Source organism: Lepidochelys kempii, chromosome 4 (genome assembly GCF_965140265.1).
Source record: "Lepidochelys kempii isolate rLepKem1 chromosome 4, rLepKem1.hap2, whole genome shotgun sequence".
In the NCBI taxonomy this organism is placed as follows: Eukaryota; Metazoa; Chordata; order Testudines; family Cheloniidae; genus Lepidochelys; species Lepidochelys kempii.
The window spans coordinates 140,970,670-140,982,331 of record NC_133259.1 but is presented as its reverse complement, the minus strand read 5'-3'; the positions used below and the strand labels follow the sequence as shown (position 1 = coordinate 140,982,331).

Sequence of the window (11,662 nt, the reverse complement as noted above, 5' to 3'; positions counted from 1 at the left end):
ACCAGGCTGCTGGGGTGAAGCCACACCCTGGCACATTCAGGCCTTAGCTCAGGGGTGGCGGATGTGGCGGGCTGACGCCCAAAGCTGCTGCCTGTAGCCGCTACAGCTGCACAGCTCCTAGCCCGCAACGGGGCCCGGCTGCGGAGACGATGGGGCACTGCACGCTGGGACCTGCAGCCTCCTGGGGCTCCCTGGCCCCCGCTCCATTTCACATGCACTTGGTGCAGCCCTCAGGAATTCCACCTCCCCCTTCACTCCCATGCTTCAGAGCTTTCTCTTCCCGCAACCTTTGCTCCGGCTGCTGTGGAAACTATCCTGAGGCTGACGAGCCGCTGGCCAGGTCCTGGGGACATGCACACAATGGGCTGCCTAAGAACCTGCTCAGTTCTAGAGCCAGAGTAGTTAAAAGCCACCTTGTAGCTGAATAAGTGTAACCCTTCTGCCCGTCAGAGTTGGCAGCAACAAGGGCCGGGTTCAGTATCTAGGGGATCCATTCCAATAACACAATGCAAATCGGCTCGAGCCCCCACCCAGTGACCTGGGACAAATATATACCACCCCCGCTGGGCACCTCCAAGAGGCGATACTTCCCTCTCGCAAGCACCTAGTCTGAGTGTAGCAAAAAGCCTTCTAATAACAGAGAGAAGCAATGTGGCATTATGTTGGGGAAACACCACCAACAGGATCCATAACACAACCCATTAGCAAAAAATCCACCCCAAGCAAATTGGGGCATGCCCCTTTCCCTTTTGTTCTTGAGTCCAGCAACCCCAAATCACCCAAAGTCCGAAAAGTCCAATGACCCAAAAGTCTCTTTCCCTGGTTAGGGCAGCCCCAGAGTTCGAAAGTTTATCTGCAGAGCTTTACCTCTCAACCTGGGTGGAGATGGGGGTGGAGGTAAGAGGCACCTTACATGATCTGAAGCTGACCGCCCCACAGCTCCATAGGCCTTCGCTCCGCTCGCCACCCCACAAACTGCTTCGCTCAGCTCCTTGGCCCACATGCAGCTCCCGCCATCCCACGAACTGCTCCACCAGCCGATCCACGAACTGCTCCACATCCCACCAGGAGCTCCTGGCATCCTACAAACTGCTCCACCAGCCTGTCCACAAGGCACTCCAGCCAGCCCACAAACTGCTCCACAATATATCTTCAGGCTCCCCTGCTACTTAACACAACACTCAGTGATTTCAGCTCTTAGGTGAATTCAGCATTTAGGAGGGGAGCCTCGGTGTTGGTGCACCATTAGCGCAAAATGAGCTCAGCAGCCTGTAATTAGACTCCTAACAGAATCAAAATTAGTTCTGATATTCCACAGTGGAGAGAGGAGAAAGTGCAATTAGCATATAAAACCCTCACTAAGGGGCCCATACCACAAAGCATTAATACTTGTCCCCAACCTCTCTCAATTCACAGAGTTTTGGAACCCATGACCCTTGCCTAGCAAGTGCTACATAGTTGATGGTGAGTCCCTCCATCATAACAAAAGGCCACGTACAGTTCCAAGCACAGTTCCCAGAATCAGGGTAATAACAATTTATTCTTCCTGCCCCAATAACAGAGACACTGGGGATCCCACAGCAGCCAAAGTGACCATTTGGGCAGCTATGGCCTCATTCTAGGCGGGGTGGGTGTGCCTATGCAAATGAGATCGGCCCCTGAAGTTCTTTTCCACAACTTGCCACACCTCACCACCAGATGTCAGGGTGGAGCTCATCCTGACTCTGCTTACATCAGGGCCACACAGGGGGGCTGCCTCCCCCCCAATAGCCAGCCTCTTTCAGGGAAGCAAGGTGGAGAAATGTGGGGATAGGGTAAGAACTTCTGGCATGACTGGTGGTGGGAGGTGGGGGGGGGTTCCTGGCTCCCAGGGACAGGGGCAGATTGGCCAGGTGTTGCCGTTACAGGAGACGGGTCATTCTGGGATCTCTGAAGGAATCAAGGAGTTTCACTGGAACGACAAACTCAGCTCCTGGCCCCTGCCTGCCTCGCTGGGACTCAGGGGGCAGGTGGGTGTCAGCTGCTAAGCAGGGGCCTCATGGGACAGCTACAGAAGCGGGAAAGGAGCTGTGGGCAAAGGGGCAGGGGGTGGCCCTGTGGAGAAGGGCCCTGCTCAGGCTGGGGCGGTGCCCCAAGGAAAGCTCACAGAACAACGGCACAAGTCCAGGATGTTATCGCCCAAGGGGACTGGAGGGGTGAGGCCACCTCTTCCAGGGGCAGGCCCAGCAGCATGGGGTGCATGTGATGCTCTGACCCAGGACAGATCTGGCCCAGCTCAGGGGAAGGGGGGCTCTGTGATGTCAGAGAATCTTCACTTCTAAAAGACATTTTCTTTTTCTTCCACAACCCAGGGCAAGCGTGGGTCTGTTGGTGCATGAGCCAGACCCGAAACTGAGGGGAAAGAATGTGGGGGCCTCTGCCCCCCCGTTCAGAAAAGACATTTGTCGGTGGGATGCCAAACGCACAAGGCACCAGAGCTGCCGCAGGAATCTGCTGTAACCTGCCTGCATGGCCCAGCCCTGTGCAGAGCCAGCGAAGGCCCCAGCCCGCCCACAATGGAGATGCTGCCACGTGGCAACCACTCAACGTAGAGTTTGATTTCCCCAACATGAGGCTGAAACTCCCAAGCCCATGGAGCGAGAGCCTCAAAGGAGACAAACGCTGTGCCTGCGCCCTGCTGTGCTTGGAATCGCCAGCCCCAGCGAGGTGCAGGCTCTGGCAAAGCGGGACTGTTCTTAATGTTTCCTCTGAATAATGTGGGGGTGCCTCAGTTTCCCCAAGGCAGTTCTTAAATCTCTAAGTGGTGGGGTAAGCATATATGATCATTGCAGAGCCCTAGAGGGCAGGTGTGTGCAGGGGTCTGGACACAGATAATGGCTGACACCCTGTTTCCTGGCAATTGATGGCCTGGCCCTTCCCCCCTGCAAGGTGAGAGCTAAAGGGTTGGAGAACAAAGGAATCCGGTGACCTCCTGGCCCGGGAAAGGGACAAAGCCCAGAGGAGGAGGGGCTGGAGGGGGAGTCAGTTTTGGGGCTGGCTGGGGACATGGAGTGAAGTGGAGACGGGGTTCTCTGGCTCACTGCCCCCCAAAATGGACTCAGCTGAGGGGTCCTGTTCTCTGCACCTACAAGCTCTGTTTTAGGCCATGTTCCTGTCATCTAATAAACCTCTGTTCTACTGGCTGGCTGAGAGTCACGTCTGACTGCGGAGTTGGGAGGCAGGACCGTCTGGCTTCCCTGGGACCCCGCCCGGGCAGACTCGCTGGGGGAAGCGCACGGAGGGGCAGAGGATGCCAAATGCTCCGAGGTCAGACCCAGGAAGGTGGAAGCTGTGTGAGCTGTGTGTCCTGCACACAGGCTGCTCACAGGAAGGCAACTGCCCCGGAATCCTGACTGGCTTCATGGGGAGCAGTTCCAGAGCATCGCCCAGGGACTCCGTGAAAACTGGTGGCAGGAGTGGGATGTACTGCACCCCATGGATGGCGCTTCCTGCAGTAAGTGACTGGGGAGCAGTAAAACGAAGGGGGATTGATGAGGACCAGGTGTGCTGAAGACTCAGAGAGAAGCGGTTTCGGGGGGCGGTTAACCCCTGGGAGTGTGTGACCAGCGAGAAGGACTGTGCAGTAATGGGGTCTGTCACGGAGTCCCTGGGCGATGCTCTGGAACTGCGCCCCATGAAGCCAGTCAGGACTCTGGGGTAGTCGCCTTTCTGTGAGCAGCCTGTCTTCAGGACACACAGCTCACACAGCTTCCACCTTCCTGGGTCTGACCTCGGAGCATTCAGCATCCTCTGCCCCTCCGTGCGCTTCCCCCCAGTGAGTCCACTCAGGTGGGGCTCCTGGGGAAGCCAGAGGGTCCTGCACCCCAACTCCGCAGTCAGACGGGACTCTCAGCCAGCCAGTAAAACAGAAGGTTTATTAGACGACAGGAACATGGTCTAAAACAGAGCTTGCAGGTGCAGAGAACGGGACCCCTCAGCTGGGTCCATTTTGGGGGGCAGTGAGCCAGACAACCACGTCTGCACTTCACTCCATGTCCCAGCCAGCCCCAAACTGAAACTCCCCCCAGCCCCCCCTCCTCTGGGCTTTGTTCCTTTCCCGGGCCAGGTGGTCACCTGATTCCTTTGTTCTCCAACCCTTTAGCTCTCACCTCGCAGGGGGGAAGGGCCCAGGCCATCAGTTGCCAGGAAACAGGGTGTCGGCCATTCTCTGTGTCCAGACTCCTGCACACACCGGCCCTCTAGGGCTCTGCAATGATCATACACCCTTACCCCACCACCTAGATACTTAAGAACTGCCTAGGGGAAACTGAGGCACCCCCATACTATTCAGAGGAAACATTAAGAAGAGTCCCACTTCGTCACAGGGTCCCCCTGGGGACTGTGGGGAGCAGTCTCAGGGGCAGAGGAGCCTGCGGCTTGGTCCTGGGAGAGAGACGGACTTTTGCAGTAACAGGGTTCCCCTGCGGATTGCAGTGAGCGGTCCCGGGGCGGAGGAGTCTGCAGCTCGACCCTGGCAAAGAGGGGGTGACCTCGAGAAGGGCTGGCACACAAGGGGTTCTCCCTGGAAACCGTGGGGAGCTGAGAACACACAGGCCTGTGAATCCACAACAACTTGGGAGGAGCGGAGTGATGGCCTGTCACCGTCTCCTTAAGAAGGACATTGTAACCCTGTGCAAAAAGAGAGAGGGTTACACATTGGAAAGTTCACCAACGCAGAGTTAATCGTGCAGCTGGAGGAGGATAACCACTCTAAGGAACAGATTCCTGACCCCAAATGGGGCGATAGCAGGATCTGGAAGCAGCTGGAGTAGTAGCCAGGCATCCCCAAGACTCCTGTCCCCGACCAGACGAGGGTCTTCACGATCAGGTTCCCCATCTGGGAATCGGAGACGGACGGGATTGGAGCTGAGTCCGAGAGAGCAAGAGGACTGTGAGAGACAGCGAGAGGCCGAGAAAGAGCTGCAGAAGCATGAACTGGCGGTGGGGGAGCGGAGAGGTCTAGGGAACCCCCCAGGGGTGAGTGGGGATAGACCCCGGGGGGCCAGTTCCACAGGGAACCTTGAGACTAAATTGCTGCCCCTGGTTAAGGAGGGGGGGCGGGGGTGTGGATGCCACCTCACTGCCTTTGAGCAGGCTGGCGATTTGAACCAGGGGGACCCTGCGGAAAAGCCCCGGTGTCTAGCTCCCTTGCTGGGTCCCAAGGCCATAGACTCCGTCAGCCAGATGGGTGGGGAGGTGGACAGGCTCCCACTCCTGACCCCAACCTATATGTCTGCGTGGAGTCTCCTGGGCTCAGGCCCCTCGGACCCCCAGTGGGAGCAGGAGGTGATGGTCAATGGGGAGACATTCCTGGGGTGGCGAGATCCTGGGACAGAGAGAACTGGTGTCAGGCCCTGGGTGGTGCAGCCTCAGAGGCTGAGGGGCTGGGTGACCTGGGTGAAGGTCCCAGGGACGAAGCCCCTCGCCCTGCCTATGGCCCAGATCCCTGTGCAGACCCATGAGGGGTGGGGCTGGCTGGTTGTTGGGGTTCTCCGGGAAACCGGCTTCGAGACCCTGTTGTGGGGTGACTGTCTCTCTTTGGGACAGGATCTAAGCCCTGCTCCGGTAACTGCCAAGGGTTTGAATTTGAATCCAGGGAACCAGTCAGTGGAGAGGGAAATGGTCAGATGAAAATGCAGTGAAAATGGTCAGTGAAAATGCAGGAGGGAGGAGCGGCTAGGCTCAGGCTACCTGCCTGCCTGTTACCACACCAGAGCGGGGGCTCAGGCTGGCTCTGATGCAGTGAGGAAAGCAGGGAGCTCGCTGCCTACCCCAACTGGGACAGCAAGGGCAACGCTGAGCACAATGGGAGCTGAGACCCCAGCTGAGTGGGGGAGACACAGGCCGGGCAGGGGATCTGTGGGGAGTGGCAAGGTGCTTGGTAAGGAAAGTCTGGATGAGCCTAGGAAGCCTTGTGAGCTGATGGCTGTGTCTAGTCAGCAGGGTGGGAAGGCGAGGAGAGTGGAAGATGAGTGTGGACCTTACCTGTTCACTGGGTGGAGAAGTGTGACAGGGAAGGAAACGTGTCTGTGTCTGTCAGGGGTATTGACTTGCCTGTGGAGGGAGCTACCCTGATCTCCAAGCAGTTGTCTGTGACCAGCCTTGTGTGCTGGGACAAGGGGAATGAGATCCCAAGCTGTGTGTCTGGGAAAGGAGAAAGTGTGTCCGGCTCTTCTTTGTCTGTGGAGCAGACAGAAGGGGCCTTTCAGCCTGTGATGGTTGAGGGTCGTGCAGTTGTCTCAGAGCTGGTTCTGGATTCAGCTAAAGCCCAGGAAGGGAAGGGTCCTAAGTTTGTGTCTGCTCGGGAGAATGGCCCTGTTACTAGGTCGCATCCAGTTAGTGTCTATGTAAAATCCCAGAGACCAGACAATTCTGGTGCTTGTATTTTGCCTGTTGCTAGTGTGTTGTTGGGAAAGGGTGGAGCAACTCTGTCTAATCAGGGTGAGATCCTAGCCAGGGCACAAGGAGAGCATGAAGGTGATTTGATTATGTTACCTACTGAGGGTGTGGAAACCTGTAGCTAGAAGGAAAAGATTCCTGAACTTGTGTGTGGCAAAGGGAAGGAGAACGCTTCTGACCTTTTATCTAGGAAGTCTGTCAGTTTGCCTGAAAGGGGATTGTGTAGGAATCCGCCGGATGGGCCAGAGGTGATTCTGGATGTGAGGGAGACCCAGAAAGAGTCTGTTGTTGCTCAGGAAAGTGTTCCTCTAGAGCAAGCCCTAGGTAAAGAGGGTAAGAGCAGAATTTCTGTGAGGGGTGAATTGTTGCATAGAAAAGCCCTCAGGAAAGGAATCCTCATGGAGTCTTTGCAAGCAGTTTACTGCAACTGAAGGGTGTGAAAGTGATTTAATCAAGAAAGTTTCAGTTCCTACCAGCCAAAAATTTTCTGTTGTGAATGGATCCACTGACTTTCCTGTTGAAGGACCCAGTGTGGATAGCTCTGAGAAGGTCTCAGATGAAGTGAAAGCTGTTTAGAAAGTTAAACAGTCCTCTAACCAAGTGGCTGTTTGGCCAGCTTGTTGGGGAGAAGACCCAATCCCAGTTTGACCCCCTGGGGTTTTGGGGTGGCCAAAGGGCATGGGCCGCATAAACCTTCCCACATGCGGCCTGCCAGTGCTATCGACCACCCCCAACCTAAGGGAGGGCGTGAAACTGGAAGGGCCTGGTGTAACTCCCACCAAGGAATGGGAGAGATGCTGGGGCATCCATGGGAACGTTGGTGGCTTCGAACTTCCCCAGGTCACCAGCTAAAGTGATCCCGCTCAATTCGGTCTTGAAGGGGGGAGAGATGTGACGAAGCGGACTGTTCTTAATGGTTCCTCTGAATATTGTGGGGGTGCCTCAGTTTACCCTAGGCAGTTCTTAAGTCTCTACGGGGTAGGATAAGGGTGTATGATCGTTGCAGAATCCTAAAGGGGAGGTGTGTGCAGGGGTCTGGTCACAGAGAATGGCCAACACCCTGTTTCCTGGCAACTGGCAGCCTGGCCCTTCCCCCCCCCCCTGCAAGGTGACAGCTAAAGGGTTGGAGAACAAAGGAATCAGGTGACCTCTGGGCCTGGGAAAGGGGAAAACCCAGAGGAGGAGGGGCTGGAGAGAGTTTCAGTTTGGGGCTGGCTGGGGACATGGAGTGAAGGGCAGACGTGGTTGTCTGGCTCACTGCCCCTCAAAATGGACCCAGCTGAGGGGTCCCGTTCTCTGCACCTACAAGCTCTGTGTAAGACCATGTTCCTGTCGTCTAATAAACCTTCTGTTTTCCCGGCTGGCTGAGAGTCTCATCTGACTGCGAAGTTGGGGGGCAGGACCCTCTGGCTTCCCCAGGACCCTGCCTGGGCGGACTCGCTGTGGGAAGCACATGGAGGGGCAGATGATGCTGAATGCTCCAAGGTCGGACCCAGGAAGGTGGAAGCTGTGTGAGCTGTGTGTCCTGCAGACAGGCTGCTCCCAGAAAGGAGACTTCCCCAGAGTCCTGCCTGGCTTCATGGGGAGCAGTTCCAGAGCATCGCCCAGGGACTCCATGACACAGGCTCCCTCCACAGCGCACTGGGACCTCGCAAACTGCTGAGCAGGGAGCTGTCTGAACCAGCACAGAGGAAATGCCGAGGACAGTAAAGGGCTTAGCCCTGCAAGGGAGTTGGGGGCCCATGTCTGGGCCTCCATCTGCCCAGGAACCACCCCTGTGAGCATGGGTGGTGGGTCGCATAGGCTGGAGGAGACTGCCTCCTCAAACAGCCAGGTGCAGCCCCTCCCGCTGTTTATCACAGCTCCCTGCGGCTCCAATCCTACAGCCCCAGTGCTCTGGCTTTGTCTGGAGATGTACGAGGGTGGCGCAGAGGAGCAGCGTGACAACGTGTCTAGCAGTGGTGCCCTAGACAGAGATGACAGTGATGATGACATTGGTGAATACATGTTTTCGGTCCTACATGCCAAGGCTAGCTTCCCTAGGATTAGCCAAGATCAGTGTCTACTTTAGGTAAGCAAAACATCCCTGTGTTAAAGGATACTTTTAAAAAGTTGATTTTTATACATTTCCCCTAATATATATCTACGTAATTGTTCTAGGTTTGTCATGCTTGGTACCACTGTGTTCATGGGAGAAAAGGCTTTCGAAGGACACCCAACTCAGCCCATTTCCATTACCCTGTATTATCAAAACTTCTGCCAACCAGGGGAGGTAGAGCTGGGAGCTGGCTGGGCAGCAAGTTCCCTCTCCCATATCGCAGAGGGGAACACCATCAAAATGAGGATTGTGGAGAGTTTTACGACTCAAATGACACCTCCCTTCCCTTTCTGTCACTAACTTGCCCACAGATGAGATTGTGCTACGTTACACTCCCAGGCTATAAATCGCTGAACTTCTGGGCCAGATGCAATAAAAGAGCTCATGCCACAACTACTCAAATGTCCATGGAGCTCCTGAAAATTACAGACAATAACTTTCTAACACAGAAAGTATTGCAACCAATATCAGGCCACATTCCAACGGAGAACGACAAATTGATCACTGAACTAAAAATTGATGGTTGCCTAGGTGCAACTGATCACAACCTAATTTCATTTGTTATGTGCATACAGAATGGAGTGCCAATGAGCAATCCACACACTTGGGATATTAAGAAGACTAATTTCCCAAAGCTGAAAACAAAAATGAGAGGAAAGATATAAACAACATGAAAAAGGTAAATGATAACTGGAATTGTTTGAGACCAAAGAAACATAATTCTGCAGTCACAAAAGAAGGCTTCTTTGATTAAAAAATATCCTGGCTAAGGAAGAAAGTGAAAGGAGCCATTAAAAATATATATAACAAATGGACAAAATGGGGAAGCCAATGCAGTTTGGAAATGCAGACAACTGATAAGGGGCACTAAAGGTTTTAGTGAAAAATCTATGGCAAATAGGGTTAAGGAGAATAAGAAAGAATTCTTTAACTAAATCAGGAACAAATGAAATCCTAGCACTGGTATAGGTCCAATACTAGATAAGGATGGTAAAAATTGTCAACAATGAGGCAGAAAAGAGAGAAATATTCCGTAAGTATTGCTATCCTGAGTTCAGAAAGAAGCAGGATAATGTATTTATATCTTACAGTGATAATTCAATATTTTCTCTTTCATCAGTTACCAGTGCAGTGAGGTTATTAATCATCCACTATTGAAATGTTTTTAATTCCACAGGACTGGATAACTTAAACCCACATTGTATTAAAAGAATTGGCTGCGGAGCTCTGTGAACCATTAATGTTGGTGTTTACAAACCTCGGAATGGTGGTGGAGTTCCAGAGGACTAGAAAAGAGCTGAGTTTATGCCAACATTTGAAATGGGCAAATGCGATGATGGTGTGTGTGACCACAGGCCAGGCAGCATGACATTGGTCCTGATCCAGGGCTAAATCATGGAAAAGCTGATATGGAGCATAACCAATAAAGATCTAAATGATGGCAGCAAAATTAATGCCCATCAATATGATTTGATGGAAAACAGGGTCTTAAACAACCTTCTCATTTTGGAAGAGATGACAAGTTTAGTTGCTAAAGGTAACTGTACTAACTTAATATATTTAGTGTCTGAAAGAACTTAGCCCTGCATGACATGCAGACACAATGAGTACTACACAATGTCAATGTAGCCCATTTTAAATGGATTAAAAACTGGATACTTCACAGATCTCAAAAAGGTAAATTGTTAATGGGGAATCATTGTCCAAAGGGGTGTTTCTAGTGCAGTCCCACAGGGATCTGTGCTCAGCCCAATGTGATTTATTCTCTCTCTCAATGAGCTGGAAGAAAATAGAAAAGCACTACAGATAACATTTGCAGATGACACTAAAATTAGTGGAGTGGTAAATGATGGGGAGAGATACACAGACTGACCTGGGCACCTTGGTAAGGTGGGCTCATCTAAACACGTTTTCAAACAACCACCTGTAAGCTCACACACCTAGGAACAAGACTGTAGGTCACACTTATCAGATGGGGGGACTGTATCGTGGAAAGCATGACTCTTGGAGACTAACTGAATGTGAACCGTCTGTGTGATGCTGCAGCTAGGGGGGAAAACACACTCCACAGACACGTGAGCAGGAAAATACTGAGGAGAAGGCAGGTGGTGTGACCTCAGTCTGTTACTGGATACTGGACACTGACCAAATGGAAAGGGTTCCCAGAAGAGACACAAGACTGACTGGGGGTCTGGCAAGCCTGCCTTATAGGGACAGGCTCCAGAAGCTTTGTCCAAGAGCAAGTGGCACTGGCTTGATGAAGTCCTGTAAGTACCTGTCTGGGCACGCACTGTGTGGTAGCTGAAGGACCTGACCCGAGCAGACAAAGGCAGAGCGAGATCCAAAGTCTGGCAGCTGAAGCAGGAGAAATTAAAACCTGAAATAAGCTGCAGATTTTTACCAGCAAGGGGACACAACCCACCCAGAGACGCGGGCATTCTCCATCCTGTGCAGGCTCTGAGTGGAGACAGGCCATCTTTCCCAAAGACCGACTGGCTCAAAGCAGAAATGAGGAGTTTATGCAAACCCTGCAGCAGGAGGGTCTCTGGGCTGTGCCAGGCAGGAGGGCAGACTGGCCTTACTATCTATGACAGCAGCAGCTGACATGCCCACTGCACAATGTCCCTCCAGACACAGGCAAACTGACGACATTCATTCCAAACCCACCGGTGGGCAATAGGCCCTTAGGGAATGGCTGGGAAATGGCATTGTCTGGTGCTGGGCAGCCAGATAGGTAGCAGCATCTGAGCAGCTTAAACCACCGATCACCCTTTGGAACACGCTGATTTAACTAAGCCATCTGCACTGTCGGTAGATGCAGCTTCCGAAGGACAAGGGGCATGATTTAGGTAGAAAGGGCAGCCAGTTGCTTTTGCTTAGAGGCCACTAAGCAAGGCAGAAACTAAGCCCAGACAGTAGATGCCAGTCTGGTCTCCTCAGATTACCAGAGCTACCAGCTCTTGTGGCTTTATTATGATATTTGGTTTTTCTCTTCAAGCTCCAGCTCCTGGATTCAGGTGATTTCATGAAATTCTTGGTTTCTAAGCCTCCTGTTGGGGACAAAGGCTTGACAAAGTGATTTGAGTGCAGCCTCAAGGATCCAAAGCCAGAAGGCAAGGAACAAAC

General features: G+C 53.0%; 1 long non-coding RNA gene across 1 annotated transcript; it reads left to right on the top strand.

Moving 5' to 3' along the window:
- Positions 1-4,132: 4,132 nt before the first annotated feature.
- Positions 4,133-10,141, top strand: LOC140910945 (uncharacterized). Its single transcript, XR_012158802.1, has 3 exons — positions 4,133-8,509; positions 9,112-9,215; positions 9,714-10,141. It is a non-coding gene; the product is annotated as an uncharacterized lncRNA (long non-coding RNA).
- Positions 10,142-11,662: the final 1,521 nt, after the last annotated feature.